General features: G+C 48.5%; 1 protein-coding gene and 1 long non-coding RNA gene across 3 annotated transcripts in view; one reads left to right on the top strand and one right to left on the bottom strand.

Annotated features, from left to right (window-relative positions):
* PIMREG (PICALM interacting mitotic regulator) overlaps positions 1-18,210 on the bottom strand; it is a 440,278-nt gene that overhangs the window by 337,203 nt on the left and 84,865 nt on the right. The window lies entirely within an intron of this gene.
* Positions 692-18,210, top strand: part of LOC138488217 (uncharacterized) — a 62,453-nt gene continuing 44,934 nt past the window's right edge. Inside the window, exon 1 of the long non-coding RNA XR_011274609.1 lies at positions 692-1,686. This is a non-coding gene — a long non-coding RNA (uncharacterized lncRNA). The remainder of the gene's footprint in view (positions 1,687-18,210) is intronic.

Raw genomic sequence — 18,210 nt, 5'->3', positions numbered from 1 at the left:
ATTGTTCATAAGTACAGGGCTGTCTCAACTTGTACGGGGGGCGGGGGCTGAGGGTTTATTTCAGGAGTGTTTGTATACCTGAAGGTTGCGCAAGAAATAAAGAAATATATATTTTTAAAAGATGCAAGGACTTCTGGTAATTAATGGAGAATCCCAGGCATTGGATGTGCCCCGGTCATCTCATGCTCACACCAACCAGTCCAAATAGGGTAGACGTGATGGCCTCCCTGTGCAGGCTGGCGGCTATCGGAGTGAGACATGGTGAACATACTTGGGGCGACTTTAGGCCGAATGGTACCACTCGAAAGTGGTAATGGGGACATTCTACAACGAAGTGCAAATCCTTCCTGTGCCTTGGGTGGATTGGTATGTGGAAGTATGCGTCCTGGAGGCCTAAGGACGCCAGCTAGTCGTCGGACTGCACTGCCTTTAGGAATAGCTGCAGTGTTACCATGGCAAATGTTTGCTTTTTTTTTTTTTTAAATGAACTTGTTCTGCTTGTGCAGATCTAAAATGGGTTGCCATTTGCAGTCGGGCTTATGAAACAATATCGGGAGTAACCCCACCGCCCCATCCCCGTCGGCGAAGTCTGAATATTTCCATTACGAAACTTTTGAATCTGAAAATTACGAATTCTAAATGTGTTCGAAAATCGCAATAATCGCGATCACCACCACGCAGCAAAGACAGTTTTAACCTGCTCCTCCTCCCATCCCCTTCGTTATGCATTGGCAGCAAGCTGTTAGGAACCACAGCCATACGCGAACCCAGGGTAAGCTGTCCACCAAATACATGCCGCTCCCTCTACTTTCACAAACAGCGAAAACAATACCTCCACTAAGAACAAGGGTTACACCACCCCCTAAACTGCAACTGAAAGATCCATTCCTGGCCCGTTACCTGTTGCCATGGCGACAGGGTAAGCACTACACACGTCGCAATGCCGCCGGTACAATGCCACGTGATACCAGCACACGCGACATTAGGCGAATAAAGCTGGCCCCCAGAGAGGCGTCCGGTGCTTCTGATTGAAGTGTTAGAGACTTTGTTTTCTGCGGTTTGCATTCTGAATTCTTGTGTTTCAACTACGGTTACGCTCCCATATTTGCCTCGCCTTAGCCCTCCCGATTGGTTCCTTTGGTTTTGCTGCATGAAATATTACACATTGTTTAGGGAATTGACCACACGCTGCCCGACCCATTTCTGTGCCCTGGATTGCGCGGCCACACGTTTTTTATAACTGTTGCTGACCGCAAGTCTTTCAATCCTTTTGCTTCACGGACTGTCCTGCTTAACGTTACAATACCGGATTGAGCTTGCACGTTGCCAAAGCCATTTCTGCCCCCAGGACTGCCTTTATCCTACGTTAAAGTAAATGTTCTTCCCCGCAAGCCGCTCGACCCAATTTTGTTAACGGGACTGCTTTGGCTGAACGTTAATTTACCTGCTGCTGCTCTCGCACACACTGCTCTATCCATTTCCACCATCAGAAGTGTTATCTGCTGTTATCTTCACGTCATCAACCTATCTGGAAAGACACAGTGAATCCTGTTATCGCAACTACTACCTGGACTAAAAAGAGACTTGAGACGCTTGCTGTGCGATACATAGGCGTCCTCGTGCCATTGGGTCAGGACCTTTAACTGCTTGAACTTGGACTTCAGAGAGGGACATTAACCCCTTATGGTAAGACCGTTACTGTACTCCTCTGTGCTCAGTATGTGGCCCTTGTTCTATTAGTTAATAATAGGGGTATCTTGTACTTTGTTGGGTGACCTTTCTTCGAACTCCTTGAGGATCACTACCATCAATACCCACTTACCTGTGTTACCCTGCTGACTATCTCCACTCAGGTTGGTGTTCATTCCCTATCTTGAGGTGTGGTTCACGAAATTGATGTGTATAGGCGCGTTATAAATGCCATATCATAAGTGTTTCAAGGCGCACCGAGGCAAGGGAGGGGGAACAGAGGGAAGACGGACAACGATCTTACTAGGCCAGGTGTCAGATTGTGGAAGTGCATGGGACGGGAAGTGCAGTACATGGGATACTAGAATAAACAAACAGCCAACTGGTGGCGAGTGCAAGAACAGTTCAGACAAGTGCAAGGTTAGTGCAGACATGAGTGCTGGTAGGGGACTGAAGGGATACAGAAAACAGTCCTTATTGGTGGTATTGATTAGTTTTCTTCTCGTTTTCTCTAGTTGGCGTTTCGTGGCTGGGCGTCTCCTCTTCAAACTATTGGATCTTTCTCTGTTATTTACACAGTAGAAAGTTACAATTATGGGAAGAATTCTTCAGTGACTTCCGGGTTCCATTGTTCAGTGCTCCTTCCACGCTTGTCACAGTATTGGCAGTGAATCTTAACACTTTGCTGCGTGCTGCCAACTCCCTTTCTCCCTGCAACGCCAGTTCTCTTCACTTACGTGGATGTAAACTGGCACCGCAGCATCCTTTCCTTTTTTCTAAAATGTATTGTCTGTCCCCTGCTTTTGTTTTATGGAAGCAGGGGACATCCCCAAAGTCCCATAATGTCGATCAACAGGTCCGGGGACATTTTTGTGGTTTCATTTAGTTTTTTTTTTTTTTACTTTTCTTTATTGGCAAGGAACAGTACCTGGTGCATTACACATTACATCAACAAACCGTGTTACATACTTTAGGGCACGGACAACAAAGCAGAGCATTAGCAATAAACCATGTACATTCGCAAGTGCGCATCGAGTCTAATAAGGCTGCTCATAGTTCAAATTACACAACTGCCTGTTCTGGAGATGGGGGAGAAGATAGGAGCTCCAAGTCAGCCTTGCTGTTCAAATAGCTACAAAACTCTGTCCACACGTTTTTTGGGGCGAGCATTCACAGGCAGCGTGTAGATATAGTCCTCCTCACATATCTGTGTCCAGGTAAGAGCCCTTAACCCATTTCAAGCGAGGGGGGGGGGGGGGAATTGCCGCTTTCAGCACTGCAGAATGCATCTCTTAGCCACTATCGCCCCCACATTCAAGAACTTAGCAACACGCCTTGCCCCAGTCCCCTCCCACAGCCCGAACAATACAGAAGGGGGGGGGTCAGGGTCAATCCAGAACCCCACCATCTCCGAGAGGGCCTCAAGCACAGCCTCCAAGAATGGAGCCAGTGCCCCCACAGGACCAGAACATATGGGCGTGATCCGCTTCGTTGGATCTGCATCTCTGGCTGATCACGTGCAAATTTCCCAACCACATGAGGAGTATAATACAGGCGATTAAGTAGCTTGTATTGTACACAACTAAATCTAGAATTAAGGGAGACCTTGCGTGTGTGTGCACACATTTTTGCCCACATATAGTCAGTGATGTCCAACCCCAGCTCATGGCTCCAAGCGTCCCGGACCTTGTGGGATGATTCTACAACTCGTGTTATCAGCATTTCATACAGGGCGGATACCATGCCCCTACCCCCTGCGGAATTAGCAATATAGCAGATCTCAGGGGACTCAGGGGGGTTCGTCCGGGTACGAAGGCCACATGTCCTGGACTGGCGTTCTGAGTCTAAAGTATTGCAGTAACTCCAGTGATGACTTGGAGTGTCCTGGCCTCCATGTCTGCGGAGTGATGAATTTCCCCTCCGGGAACAAGTCGGAGAGTGCACAATATCCCAGGTCCAGCCAGTGCGGCATGAGAGGTTTATCCTGTGTGGGGGCGAGGCCCGGGAATGGCCATAAAGGCAACCATTTATAGTACGGGCGGGGTTCGGAGTGGGATTGCAGAATCTGTTTCCATGCCTTGATTGTGGTGGCCACTGGATCAGCCGGGGCGTCAGAATGGTACGAATGAAAGGAAGATTAGGGACATAAAATTCACCTCCTCGGTCGCCAGAATCTCGAGTTTAACTTGAGGAGGAGGGTCTTGGTGTTTATACCAGTGTGTTGCATGCTGGGCTTGTGTGGCTATCCAGTATTGGGTTAGATCCGGTGCGTTAAAGCCCCCCCTCTCGTAGGGTAATGTCATATGCTGCCACTTCCTGCGTACGCCCACAGAAGGCCACAGTAATCCGGTGCACCCCGCATGCAAGTCCGTGAAATAGTGCTTCCCGGGCCAGAGTGGGAGGTTAGCAAATATGTATAGAAGCTTTGGCGCTATAATCATTTTGATTAGTGACAGTCTCCCTGAAAGGGACAGGGGAAGGTTACACCACCTCTTCATTCTGGCTTCTGCATATTGTGCGGCAGCCACATAGTTGTCGGACAGTAAGGAGGATCTCGACAGGGATACCTGGACCCCTAGGTACTTAATGCCCTCAGGGGCCCACCTGAGCAGGAATTTGCATGTCGGTTGGGGAGTTGCAGGTGTGAGGGGGGGAAGATGTCTGACTTGGTGCAATTTATGGTAAAGCCTGAGAATGTACCTATTTTGATTATTTTGGGGATGATTGGGTCAAGATGGACCGAGGGGTCCCTGATGTACAGAAGTACGTTGTCCACATACAGTGATGATTTTGGGCGTGTCACGCAGACTCCCCTTGCGAGTATGCTTGTCTCACTATCCGCCATGGGCTCGATAGCCATCGCGAACAGTAGGAAAAAATGGGCACCCCTGGCGTGACCCTCTATGGAGGGTGAAGGAAGCCGACAGATCAGAGTTAACCAGGACTTTGGCCACAGGGTTGGTATAAAGCAGTTTGATGTAGGAGAGCATGCATGGGCCAATCCCCATCTTCTCAAGCACCGCACATAGGTATTGCCATGAAACCATATGGAACGCCTTTTGGGCATCTAGTGTCACAGCAACCGCGTTAGCTTTAGGGTCAATTCTAGAGATGACGTTGAACAATCGCCGGATATTTAAGGCAGTGGAGCGGGCGGGGACAAAGCACTTTGATCCGGGTGGATCAAATATATCATGATGGGGAGGAACCTGTTCGCAATGATCTTGGCAAATATTTTGGTGTTGGTATTCATGAGGGAAAGAGGCCTGTAGGCGCTGCACTCCTCCAGAGGCTTGCCCGTCTTAGGGAGCACGGTGATGGTGGCCTCACGCAGGGACTGGGGGAGAGTGGCAAGGCGTAGCAACTCGGTCCACACCTCATGTAGGCGCGGGGCCAGTAGAGCAACATGCTCCTGATAAAATTCGGCGGTAAGGCCATCCGGGCCGGGAGCCTTTCCCTTGGGGAGGGCCGAGATGGCTACGGTTATCTCGTCGAGGGCGATGGGTGCGTCCAATTGCTCTTTAGTGGCGTGGGATATATAGGACATGGGGATACGGTCAAGGAGAAGATCCAGATCCTGCGGGCTATGCTCGCGCTGCGGGGCGTAGAGGGCAGCATAGAATTCTGCAAAGGTCTCAAGAATGGGTTGGTCAGACCAATGCCACACTCCATTCCTGTCAGTGATACTATCAATCCGGGTTCTGCCCCCCTCAATCCGGGCAAGTCTGGCCAGCGTTCGACCAGGTCTTTCCCCTTCGCCATACTTCTGAGCCGCAATGAGTCGGGCGTAGTATCGTATCTCCCTGAGGACATGGGTCTCGAAGGTTTCCAGTTCCGTTCGTATCTGCGCCAACTTGGGTGGGATAAGGGCGGAGGCCCCTCCTTTCCGGCCCGCCCCTGGAGGAGCGCAAGCGCAACAGCTACATTACACCTGCGGCTGCCGGATTGATTGGCTCTGCACCGCGGTGGCTGCCGGAGCGGCCCGCCGCACCGAAGACATTGATCCGGATTAATCTGGCGGCTTCCCCGTCGACTTGTCCATCCCCGCGGAGGCTGCTGGAGTGGTCCTGCTACCCCTGAGGCGACGCAGCTCCCCCGTCTGTGCCTGGCCCACCGGCTGCCCCTCCCGGGTGACGGCCACAGTGCTGGGCTGACTGCCGCCGCGAGCCGAACTGTGGCCCGCCTGCATACACCCCGCTTGGTCGCCTGGGGCGGCCCGGCGGTGGCTGGGGCCTCTACTGCGGCAGGGAGCCCGATACTGACATCTACAGGTGAGGAGCCGGGGGCCTGAAGTTGGCACGTACTGTGCCCCTAGAGTGTTTACTGCGCCCATAACCTGCCTACAGCCCAGTTCTGCAGGCGCCAGAGACCCTATATACACCAAGCTGCCTCAGGCCCACGGGCCCTCAAACTTCATCGTGATTATGCAGCCCCCCTGGCCGGAGGTTCAGGGCGGCGCTGCTCCTCTCCTGTGGGATCCTTTTGCACCGCTGCCTGGGCTGCCCTTCTCCTGTTGACTCACTGCCTGGGGTACCTCTGCGGCTTCTCCAGACTGGGGTGGGCAGTGCTGGCGGAGACCTGCCCTGTCCACATCCTGTTTGCCGCCTGGGCGGTCGATTGGCCCGCATCTAACCACCCGCACCCGCTGGGCGGCCTCTGATTGCGCTGCCCATCGCCGCTGACACTGGTGGCCTGAGGCCCTCCTGGCCCTGCGGTGTGCCTTGCCTGACAAGATACCCCGCCTGGGTACGGTGCTGCACCGGATTAGTGGACGCACTGACCATCTCCGCACGGAGGCGCCGGCGCTCTGGAACGCTGTTACCTAGTGTACAGCTCACCCCTATCCTTATATTGCGTTTGGTCTCCTGCTTGATGGGAGGATGAGGACCCCCCCCTCCTCTTCCTGATGCTGTTATACTCAAGGGGCCCAGAGCTCACGGGCTAACATCTCACAAAGACTGCCCTACGGGGCTCCAGTGTGTTCCCAAAATGTCAAGTAAATCGTGCGGGGCCAACAGGGCGGGGGGCGATGGATAAATATGCTAAGTCTCTTCCTAGACAGGAGCAGGGAGGGTCTGCCTTGACTCAGGACGATCCAGATGCACCTTCATGTCCACCTCAGCCGGACCTCACAACCCTAATGGAAACCATGGTGAAGAACTTTGCGTCATTCCACGAGAAACTGGATGACATTAATGCTAGTGTGGCCTCTATGCGAGCCAAATTGGATCAGCACGGCGCCAGGCTGGTGGAGGCCGAGACCAGAATCGGGGCCTATTAGTATGAGGTACACACTCTCCAAAACACTGTTTCTGACCTGGTGCGTGATATGAAACAAGTCAAGGCGAAGTGTGACGACTTAGAGTCCAGATCCTGCAGGAACAATATCTGCATTGTGGGGGTCCCGGAGACTGCCCTCGAAGGCAAGATGGAACTGGCTGTTGAAAATCTCCAGAGACCTCTTGGGCAATCCTCAACTATCCCTGTTCTTCACGATCGAACGTGCTCACCGGGCGCTGACCACCCCGTCCCAAGCCGGGTGATTTTCCCCAGGCTGGTCATTGCTAAGGTTCTAAGCTTCAGGCATAGAGATCATATATTACGCTTGGTCCGGGAGAAGGGAGAGCTGAAACTGGAGTCTCAAACTATCCAAATCTTTCCCGACTTCTCTGCCAATGTGCAAATGGAGCGCAGGCAGTTCAACGGCGTGAAGAAGCTGCTTAGAGAGGAAAATTGAATATGCCATGTTCCCGGCATGGCTGAATCTCATCCATCGCAATAAGTTATATTTTTTTCACGGTACCAGAGGAAGCAGTGAAGTTCATTGAATCCCACATTCCGCTTCCTGGCCTGGTGGGTGAGCCAATAGATGATGGTTGAGGGAATCCGTCCTGTCCCTCGTAGGTGGGCCTCCTTGTGTACCACCAACACTTGTCTGCATCTCCCTTGTTGAACTTATGGATTTTGCATCCTGCGTATCCTCTGCTAGTTGTAACTTGTTGTAATGCCTCCGAGAAATTGTATTTGATACCGCTGTACGATCCACAGTGCACTGCATTTTACTCTTCAGCACACGACAGTCATTCTATAATTGTTCTCTTCTTCCTGTCGGCTGGGCTCATGGGGGGGGGGGGGACTCTCTGCATGCAGATACTACTGCGCATGCTTTCCGACCACTCCACAGTGACACTGGACTTAACTCTGCAGCCTGCCCTCCCTCGCCACTCCAACTGGTGCTTTAAATCAGAGGCATTACACGACATAGTTTTCAAGGCCGAAATCCTTGCAGATATCACTTTGTTTTTTGATAACCACAAACGTCACGACACAACCGATGGGGTTCGGTGGGAGGCATTCAAGGTGTTCATCAGAGGGATGTTCATCAGAGGGATGTGCATCTTTAGGGAAGTTGGTGCCCTAAAAGACATTAGGAACTCCTTACGACGCTCCGAGGACAGGGAGAGCGGGGCCGGGGGAAAAAGCGCCGCCCCAGAGACGCGCAGCGGACCAGACAGGCAGGCGGCCAGGCAGAGAGGAGATCAAGCTCGCCGCTCCAGATGGCAGCACACAGCGCGGCAGGGCATCGGAAGCAGGCAGCCGACCAGTGGGAGATGGCAAACCGCAGCCCCAGCAGCACACGGGGGGGCCGGGCCTGTAGTAATAGCATGCGGCTTAGCAGGCCTCAGTTGTCGGGTACGCAGCTCGGGAGGAGAAAGGGCCCCATTCAGCACCAGAGCTCCGATTTTCGCCCCGACACGGATCTGTGTGTTGGTCCGGTATTAACCAACACGATGCGCTCGTTCCCAGCGCTGGATGATGCAGGGAACCGCTGATGCATGCAGATATTCAGCCGTCAGGTCACAGAGCTAAAGAGCTAGGCAGCCATCTTGCAGGCTGCTCAGCAGCACCCCCCCTTCATTTTGTTTTCAGTATTTTATACAGATACCCTTTGTAGCACCTTGGCACCTTTTCTATGGCCCTTTTTGACAACATGTGTTGTACCTCCTTTAAAGGAATGGTTCGGTCAAAAATGTTCATTGTCCTACGGGTCGGCCATGTGTTTTTAAGCCTAAAATCGCTCGATTTTAGAAACATTTCCTATGGACCTTACCAGAGTTTTCGTCCATTAAACGCACGTGAAAACAGGCATCAGTGAGCTGCCATTTTGTGATAATCCTATCATTTCCCCCATCGCCCTGGCTGACCTGCTTTTGCGGCACTAAATCATATCCCCCCGCCCCTGAGCCTGTCATCAGCAGACGCGTACCGCCCATTTCACAACGCCAAAGCACGTCTCGTGTCAACATTCGCTGCGCTTCAGCTAATGACGTGTCGCCATGGAAATGACAGGACGCCTCTTTCCTCAATAAGTATAAACAGACCGTTTCACAACACAGCAGCAGACTTTCGATTCCATTCCTCTGTGTTACTTTGAGTATTCTGTGACTCGTTTGTGCTCTGGTCAGCTACCTCCGTTGCTTGTAGTCCATGTGAACAGATACCAGTACCACCGCTATCAATTATTTTAGTTTAACACACAATGGCTACAATAATGCCCTACATGTACGAGCCCGAGTATACCGAGGAGGAACTACTGGAAAGGGAAACACGCGAAAACGATGGTTCTTTCGGACGGCACTTGGGACGACGATTCAATAGCTGAAGAGCCTGGACCTAGTCGCATGGACAGTGTTTCCACCTGGTGCACATGCAATCGGTGCGAGCTAATGCCAACCAAGGACGAGAACTGCTGCTGCTGTGAAAACTCGGGATGCGTGGCCTACATTTCGGAAGGCTAGCCACGACCGCAATGCATCACCGAGCTCCCAGATTCAGGGCAGCCTGCCTCACACGGTCCGTGTTGAGGATAATGATGGTGCTTATGCACAAACTTCGCGCAACTGTTCGTCCTCGTAATCAGAGTAACGAGTAAGTATACTCTGCTTGTCATGCCACTCCTATTTCATGGTCTTCTACTATATCCAAAATTACATATACATATCATTGTAACGCACAAAGTCTTTCAATAGTGTGCAGTGTCTAGATAGCATTTATCCGAGCAGAATGCCATTAGTTACAAGAATTGTCATTGACAACGTTTATTAAACTTATCTTGGTCATTTGAAAAAGTTTGTTTCATTCCTTTTCACAGGTGGTACAGGCTGGTGGCCTGTCATTCCTTTACATGGTGGCTTCACGGGAGGCTTGGACACCGCGTTCGAAGAGTAATACCCGCCTGTGCCGTTCGTACCGTAAGAGAAACGTTCCCAAGTGACAGCGGTCAGTACAGGGGATTTTCTCTCGCTGTGCTGCAACCTGAACTGTACAATGTGTAAAGTTTTGTATTTTTGTGTCATCAAAATAAGATACAAAATAAAACATCACATATAATTTAAAAACGGTTGTTTCGGATTTTTTAAATGAATCAAGTGTGTCTCCATTCAAGGATGGACGTCAGACATCTGTACTCCGAATGGGTGAAGGTCAGGTCGCTGTGAAGCAGGGCGGTCACTATCGAAGCTAACATAATATATTATCAATAATGCATGCACTAAATAACACTTTTTCAAAGTCTTTCAATTGGTTAGGTCTCTATAAAAGTCACACATATCTATACTATCGATTAACATTGGATTATACAGGCCTTAGGTCAAGGGTTTTGACCATTATAATACACTGAAGTGTGGGTCTGTGCTCACAAGAATCTCCGGTATGTGGCATTTGCTATTGATGGGCAACGATATACTGCAGTAGGGGTCTAATGTTAGTTGGGGATCTGCTAGGTGGGCATCATGGCGTGGTCTGGCACATGAAGAGAATACCTTGAAGGGACACGGGGTCAGAATGGCAGTAAGTTTCCACTGGCGAGGGTGCGTGGGCAAGGACACGTTTGTGGAGATTAACGAGCCATGTGCTTGGTTCAGGTCGATTCACATGCAGGACTGTGATCTCAGAGAGTGATGTGTTACATTTACTAGCTGTTGCAAATACCTCTGGAGTTTTCCAGTCAGAGTGGGAACGAGGGTGTGGGCCATGTGCTCTGCGCGCTGTACTATCGCAGTGAGGCCTGGTCACCAAGATGGAGTGGAAAAGGGGTACAAAAATTGATGCCCCGTGTCCTGCTCAGTGTTCCCATCTATGCGAATGTCATCCAAAGTTATCACATAAGGGCAAGGGGCGAACCCACTACTGGAGCCACGAGTACGAGTTTCTACTGAGAAGTAAAGGATGAGAGGGGCCCGATGGCCCCTTGCTCCCACACACTTGCCTGCATGCCAAAAGGCGGTTCGCACCCGGGGATGAGCGCTGGCATGGGGGGCAGTCACGGGCGCAAACGGCCAAGGTGCCAAACAGCATGTACACTTCAAAAGGTATCCCACGCCCAGGGACCATCGCATACATGGCCTCCTCAGACCCCGTGTCTCCAGGCAGGCCGCCCCCCTGCAATCCACATAAGTGTGTCTCCATTCAGCAGTCTTCTTTTGCCTTATCTGCACGCCCCGGGCCCATCCATCCCACCCCCTCTATCAAAGGCGGTTCACACCCGGGGATGAGCATGGGCGGCTGTCACGGCCGCAAACTGCCAAGGTGCCAAAAAGCATGTACACTTCAAAAGGTATCCCACGCCCAAGGGCCATCGCTCACATGGCCTACTCAGACCCCGTGTCTTCAGGCAGGCCTCCCCCGAGGCAATAAACATAATACCACAACATACACACGTCACTCATTCACAAACACACCCCTGTTTCTAATACTTTATAAATCACTTGATGTCTCATGAGAACATCTTTGTGCTTTGCAAGTCAACTACTGAACCTTCTACCTGAGAAGCACTGAGATCTATGCTAATCTGCTAGTCGTCGTGCTAGCTGTGACAGCTTCAAGCAAACTCGTCAGTGTGCTACCTGTGGCCATCTACCTGTTCTCCTGCAACATACTGCTCGGCCTGCTGAATCCAACTGTTTGTTGGTCAAGGTAAGGCCATGTATCCTAGTCATATTTCGGTCATTTTTACATTTCAATCTATTTGCTATTACAGTACCCAATAGAGCTGTGGTCATTGGTCTCATTGCTATTGACTTGAGTTTCAATTGTTATGCTATCAATAGATCTATTTATTTTCATCTGTGTCAATGGTCATCGAATGGCATCCTTCGGGGGTCCAGTCTATAACGTAAGCATGTTTGCTTTTCGTGCAAGACAGAACATCCAAGGGACTAGTCACATGTTCAGAGTTTAGTCACATAATTTAAAAAATGTCTGTAATTTATGCAAATACTAAGCCGCACATGATGAACTGGTATGGTTCCGGCGACCAAACCAAACCTTGCATTGAGCATGGTATGGTTCATTTACTTTGACATTTTTATTCATCAAGGTTTTATAATAATTTTGATATTTAATTTTCAGAATTTTCAACAATGCCTGCCTGTTCGATTAGCGGTTGCCCTTCGAAGACCCATGCTAAATCTGAAGGCACTACAATGCATGTTTTCCCGAAAACTGTTGATCGAATAAGAGAATGGGTCAGACATTGCGGATATCCAATGGATGAGCTGGAAAGTAGAGTCCAACAAGTCTTTGAGGACAAGAGGGGTGATCGATACCGCATCTGCAGCCGGCACTTTCCCTCGAACATGTACACCAAATCTTGGGTAACAAAGAATTATAAACGGCGATCGACACGAAAATTGCTCGCAAACGCTATTCCCACTCTATTCGTCCACAATCCGCCACTGGTGAGTCAAGTGTCCGTTTTTAGCTCTAGGCCTTGCGGTAGTGTGTAGGTAGCCGAATGGATTCATTGATATTTTAGGTGTTTCCAATTTGTAATACTTTTGACATTGATATGAGTGTATAGCTTTTTGAATAATGACATTTATCAATATATTATTTTTAGATTTCATAACGCACAAACGAAATCTATATATGGGCACAGGCAACTGTGCTATATTGCGCATAAGTATTCTGTCGCCTTACATGGCAATTTTAAATATTGGCATTTCATTATCAAACAACAATTTACCTTTTCAACTTCTTGACGATCCCTTGAATCTGAAGCAAGAAATTTCTACTTCCGTCACGTGCTCGCAGTTATCAATCACACTTACCGCGTATCAGGTAATCATACTTGGCTATTCCGCTACAGACTTGTTTTATGCATGTCAAGTAATAGTTTTTATGTATCGTGTGATTATTTTACCAATTGTTTGGTTAGTGCTTTTCAATTGATCTACACCTTAGTTGTTGTCCCCTGGTGTTTGTTTTCAGTTATAATTAGTGTTATCCATACTAATGCAAGTACTGTCTTTCAGGGAGATGCTGAAGCGTCCACCACATTGACAACACCCCCAGATGTTCAACAGCAAGAAGGTATGGATACGGACAGCTCCATCGACCGTGATCGTCAGGACTGGAACACTTGCCGTTTGATTGTTCTACACCATGTTTCATTCGTGGTTAGCCGTTGATATGTACCTGTGCGGTCAACCCCAAGCGTGTGTTGTGTTTTCAATATTGTAATCCTTAATAATGCAAATACTATGTTTCAGGCAGTTGTTGAATAGTCAACCCACGCAGTTGATGCGGAGCCTGACATTCAAGTAATTCCAGTGGAAGCGGGACCATGCGGATACGAATCGGCGCAACAGCTTTCGGAAGTGCGCACCACATTGACAACAGCCCTAGATATTCTTCAGCAGCACGAGGTATGGATACTGACATCTCCATCGAGCGTGATCATATAACGCGATTCCATTTGCTATACTTTCTTCCCTATTAACGCAAGTACTGTGTTTCAGGGAGACGATGGAGCTTCCACTACAATCACAAGATCCCATTTAGATGATGCAGATGTAAAGAAATCGGAGAAATAAGTCGATTAAATCTGATCATATTGAAATATTCCTGTAACGCTCACCCGATTCCCACGGAGGCGCTGGTCTTGGCAGGAAGGTGTCTGACTCGAAAAGTGATGTGCAGGACTCGATTGGCTTCTGGGGTCGAACCTCTTCACACTGTGTGTAGAACTCGTAGGGTGAGGTTTCTTAGATAGGTGAATGCTGGACTCTCCATCTGCGTCTGATGCAGGGTGCCGTTGCCAGTTCCTTCACTGATAAAACATACGCCTCTTGAACTCAGAGGATCGTTACCGTCGTTAACTGCACGAGCGGTGAGTTTCCAGACACCTTTTTAGTCTTTATAGTCTTTAGGTGCGTGGCACGTTAATATTGAACAGGACTCTCTATAATGCTTTTCCCCTTTTGTCTTGCAGGACTCTTGAGATGGAAGATGGAGTGAGCACCTGGAAATGCATAAGTAAATGCAAGCGCTCTGTCTTTTTCCCCTTGCAGCTTAATTCGTGCTGAAGAGACGCCGGAGTATTGGCAGGCGTTCTATTGCGACGAGCGCGATGGGCGTAAGTAAATACTGGTCTAATGTCTCTTCTTTTGTCTTTCAGAAGTCGGGTTGCAGCGCCGGAGTCCGCGGAATGCCCGTAAGTAATAACACTGCTTTTGTCTGCACAGGCGGCGATGCAGCGTGAAGAATTCCGGAATTCGCGGAGTGCCGGTAAGTAATAACAATGCTTTTGTCTTCACAGGCGGAGGTGCAGCATGAAGAAAAGGCCGCAGCCGATGGATCAAGTGAGTAAGCACTGCGAGTAAAGGTTGCCTTGCCAACCTGTTTCTTCTCTTTGCAGGTGCTGCTGTTGACTGGATACAGGAATGGTAAGTATAATTCTTGCAGGTTCAGGATCGAAAGAAGAAAGGCTGGAACAGACTCGGTGAGCGTTCTGCTGCAGATGCAGAATAACGCAAAGCACGTTTCATCTATCGGGTGTGGTTTAAATAGCCTTGGAGTGATGAGGCGTCTTCCTCCACGGCCCCGCCTAGGTAAGAAAAGAGTTCCAGTTCCAGTGCTGTATCCAGGGAGTGGAGCTTGCCCCACCCAGGTAAGAAAGTAGTTCCTGTTCACAGAGGACTTCTAAGTGGCTGGTAAGTAAGCAGCATGGTCTGCTGCAGGTAAGTCCACCCAAGCATCTTCGCACATATTATGAGCCCGGCGCTTCCAGTGCCGGGACCAATGGTTTTGATGAGCCTGGTGCCACCAGTGCCAGGACAAGGTCCAAAAGGTCCCAGTGGAGACCGGCTGGTGCCTAGGATTAGGGTTAGGGGCCTGCTTCCAAGGACGTTGGGCTGGTCCTGGCTCCTTGGAAGCAGTGATCATGACAATTCCTTGATTCTTTTAGACAATGCAACATTTGTGGTTATCTCTTTAGATGTACCTGTGCCGTCGACCCCAAGTGTGTGTTACGTTTACAATATTGAAAACCATACTAACGCAAGTACTGTGTTTCAGGGAGTTGCTGATGCCTCCTCTTCAATACAATAATTCGTGGGAGTCCATGCAGAGCCAGAGGTATGGATACTGAAAGCTCCATCGAACTAGGTCATCAGAGCTTGAATACTTGTCGTTTGATTGTTCCACACAAAGTTTAAATCTTGTTTGGCTATTGAGATGTACATGTGTGTTCGTCCTCACGTGTGGTTTATGCTAACAATATTTTGATACACAGTAATGAAAATACTATGTTTCAGGGAGTCGATGGAGCCTCACCCCGTGCTGTCTATGCGGATACAAAAAATATAGTCGTTGCAGCGCAAGAGGAAGGGGAGACATGCAGATACGTATCGTAGCAACAGCGTGCAGATGTTGAAGGTCGAGTCAAAAAAGTTGCAAAGAAAAACAAAAATAAGGTTAGTTTCAAACAGTTCATAACTTCAGAATTTCTTTTGTGCTGGGGACTATTTTATGTTTTTTTCAAGTCAATTGTACTATACTTTATCTTGTGTTTAAACTGAACATCCCTTTTCCAATCTATCCTCTAGTTACCCGTGGGTGTCCGAACTATACATACACAGACAGTGAAGCGAATAAGAGATGTTGCTTGCCAGACCATTTACACTATGGAGGAACTATTAATTCAGACCCCGCGTGTTGAGACTAGTGGTGCTCATGTCCAATGGCCAGAACATGAAATGAATGTGTCCGGAGAATCCAGTAAAGTTGTAAAGGACCATTGCTACAGTATGACCGCACCACCGCAACAACATGATACTGGATGTATTGAAGATAGCTCTGAAGTAGTCGCACATCAATTTACACAATCTACACCCGCCGAAAAAATGCAACCAAAAAAGCTGTCGACATTGTTGTGGTCTCCCATCAATGTTGAAGTAGCAGATGTTGAAATGACAGAATGAACCAGCAACAGCATTCACTGACGCATCAGAACTTGATAGCAGCGATATTTCTTTCAAATGTGGTGAAATGTCCTCAACGTCACAGGCCGAAACACCTTTGACGCAGGATGACAGTCTAATGAGAGGGGAAATACATAGTATTCGACAGTTGTTTGATGGATATTATAAGTATGCTGAAATGTGGGCATTCCTTCAGAGGGAAAGTATGTGGGAAGCCATTGATTCATGTGACTCGTCAAAAACAAGGCAGTAACGTCACAATACATGCCGCCTGTGGATTACATCATATGTTCTCATGGTCTGCATAACCGATGCTGGGGAAACTGCCAGCAGGCAATTGTGCAGTTGCATCACTTTTTAGTGGCTTTACTGGATTTTCTGCCAAGTACTGCACCTACCACTTTCAGGACATGGATAGTAAGAAAATTGTGAGTTTGGTGGTCGTGCAGGTAAAACAATGTACATCCTCAGTGGCCATGGAGAAACTAGGATTTATAAAATCAGTGGAATATCTGCAATCGAGGGGAATGCACATCGACCTCATAGCCACGGACAGACACGTTTCAATTGCCAAGACAATGAGAGAGCAGTTCCCACATATTAAACATCAATTTGACGTATGGCATCTTGCTAAATCAATCAATAAGAAAATCTTGGCTGCAGGGAAAAAAAAAAGGTTTGGTAAGTATTTCAGAGTGGTCCCAGTCTATCAGCAACCATCTTTGGTGGAGCTCCAAAACTTGTGAAGGGTCAGTGGAAATACTACTTGAAAAATGGCGATCACTGATGCACCACTGTACCAACGTGCACCGCTGGTCAGAAAACCTACATTTCCACCAATGTGAACATGGCCCTTTGTCCCCAGTGGACGCACGGAAGAAGAAATGGTTGAATCCATCTTCACCGACACACAAAGCCATTGAGAAGATTGTTTAATCAAACTATCAAGAGATTTGAGGGGACTGACAGAATTCTGTCACACAGGAGGTTTGGAGGTGTTCCACAATACGTGCCTAAAGTACAGGCCAAAGCGCTTGCATTTCAGCATACAGGGCATGAGACATAGGACTCTACTTGCCGTCTTGGCCCATAATGAGAATCTCGGCCGTGAACAATCTAGGACTACGGGTAATGTAAGGATGCCTCGCTACACTAAGGCCTTTTCAAAAAGTAGTAAGCAATGGGTGATCAAACCAGTCTATGAGGAAATGGAGTTCGACTTTGTCAAAAGCCTTATTGTTGCTGTATTAGAGACGCACAGATATGGAATTTTGAACGTTTCTGTGCAGAGCACTGATCCATTGCCATCCAACATTGCCACTGTGCCATGTCCACCCAAAGGAGAGCTGGTTGTGAAGTACAAATCCTGGTTTAAATAATTGTAATACGATTGTCTTTTTGTAAATAAATGTTATTGTACAGTGTGCATACAAAGTACGCTAACCCTAACCCCTAACTTCACCATCCTGGGTGCCGAACAACCTGGGGGTCATCTTTGAATTCTCTCTATTCACCTCATATTGCTGACCTGGTCTATATGTGTGTATATTTTTGTTGATGCAATTAATGTTCGCAATCTCTTCTAAATGCTGGGCACTGTTAACCGAGGGGAGGCTTGCATATTGCAAATAATAAAACAAACAATAAATCTCACTTTCAACTCAACTCCTCGGGTACTTTATACTTTCCCTGACCTTCCCCAAAAAATTAAAAGTCTCAATAGTTATGGTTCTTTGGGGCTTCAAAGCTCCCAGACAACGAGGACACAATTGGGGGGCTTAGAATGCGCCAAGCGAGCCGTTGCAGATGGGAGAGAAACCAGTTTGCATTTGCACATTGAGGCGCACTACATAGATGGATTCGAAACTTCAAGTTCTCACAGATGGCTTTACTACAGGATGTTGCAAAGAAAGAATGTATGCTCAGCGGCTTTGATTTTCAGCTCGTGCCCGGAAGAGGCCCACAACTCGCACTGGCAGTATAAGGTTCTATTGTTTTTTGACCTCGAGAGACAGGGACCATGTCGAAAGAACTTCATTTGAAGGGGGGTTGGGGGGAAATCAATAACGTAAGACACGATGAAGCAGAAAATTCATAAACTAGACCGAGTTTCATGTTAGTTCAGTATACGAAAAATCGTTGTCAAGAGCACAGTGGGATTTACGGACTGCATTACGCAGAGACACAATGGAAATTGCAAATATAATTTAAGTAACTCTTTAGACGCTTTTATACCGGAATGAAGAATTAATGAATG

The sequence above is a fragment of the Ambystoma mexicanum genome, chromosome 9 (genome assembly GCF_040938575.1).
Source record: "Ambystoma mexicanum isolate Mex_15411 chromosome 9, UKY_AmexF1_1, whole genome shotgun sequence".
NCBI classification, from domain to species: Eukaryota; Metazoa; Chordata; class Amphibia; order Caudata; family Ambystomatidae; genus Ambystoma; species Ambystoma mexicanum.
This window is presented reverse-complemented; position numbering and strand designations above follow the sequence as displayed.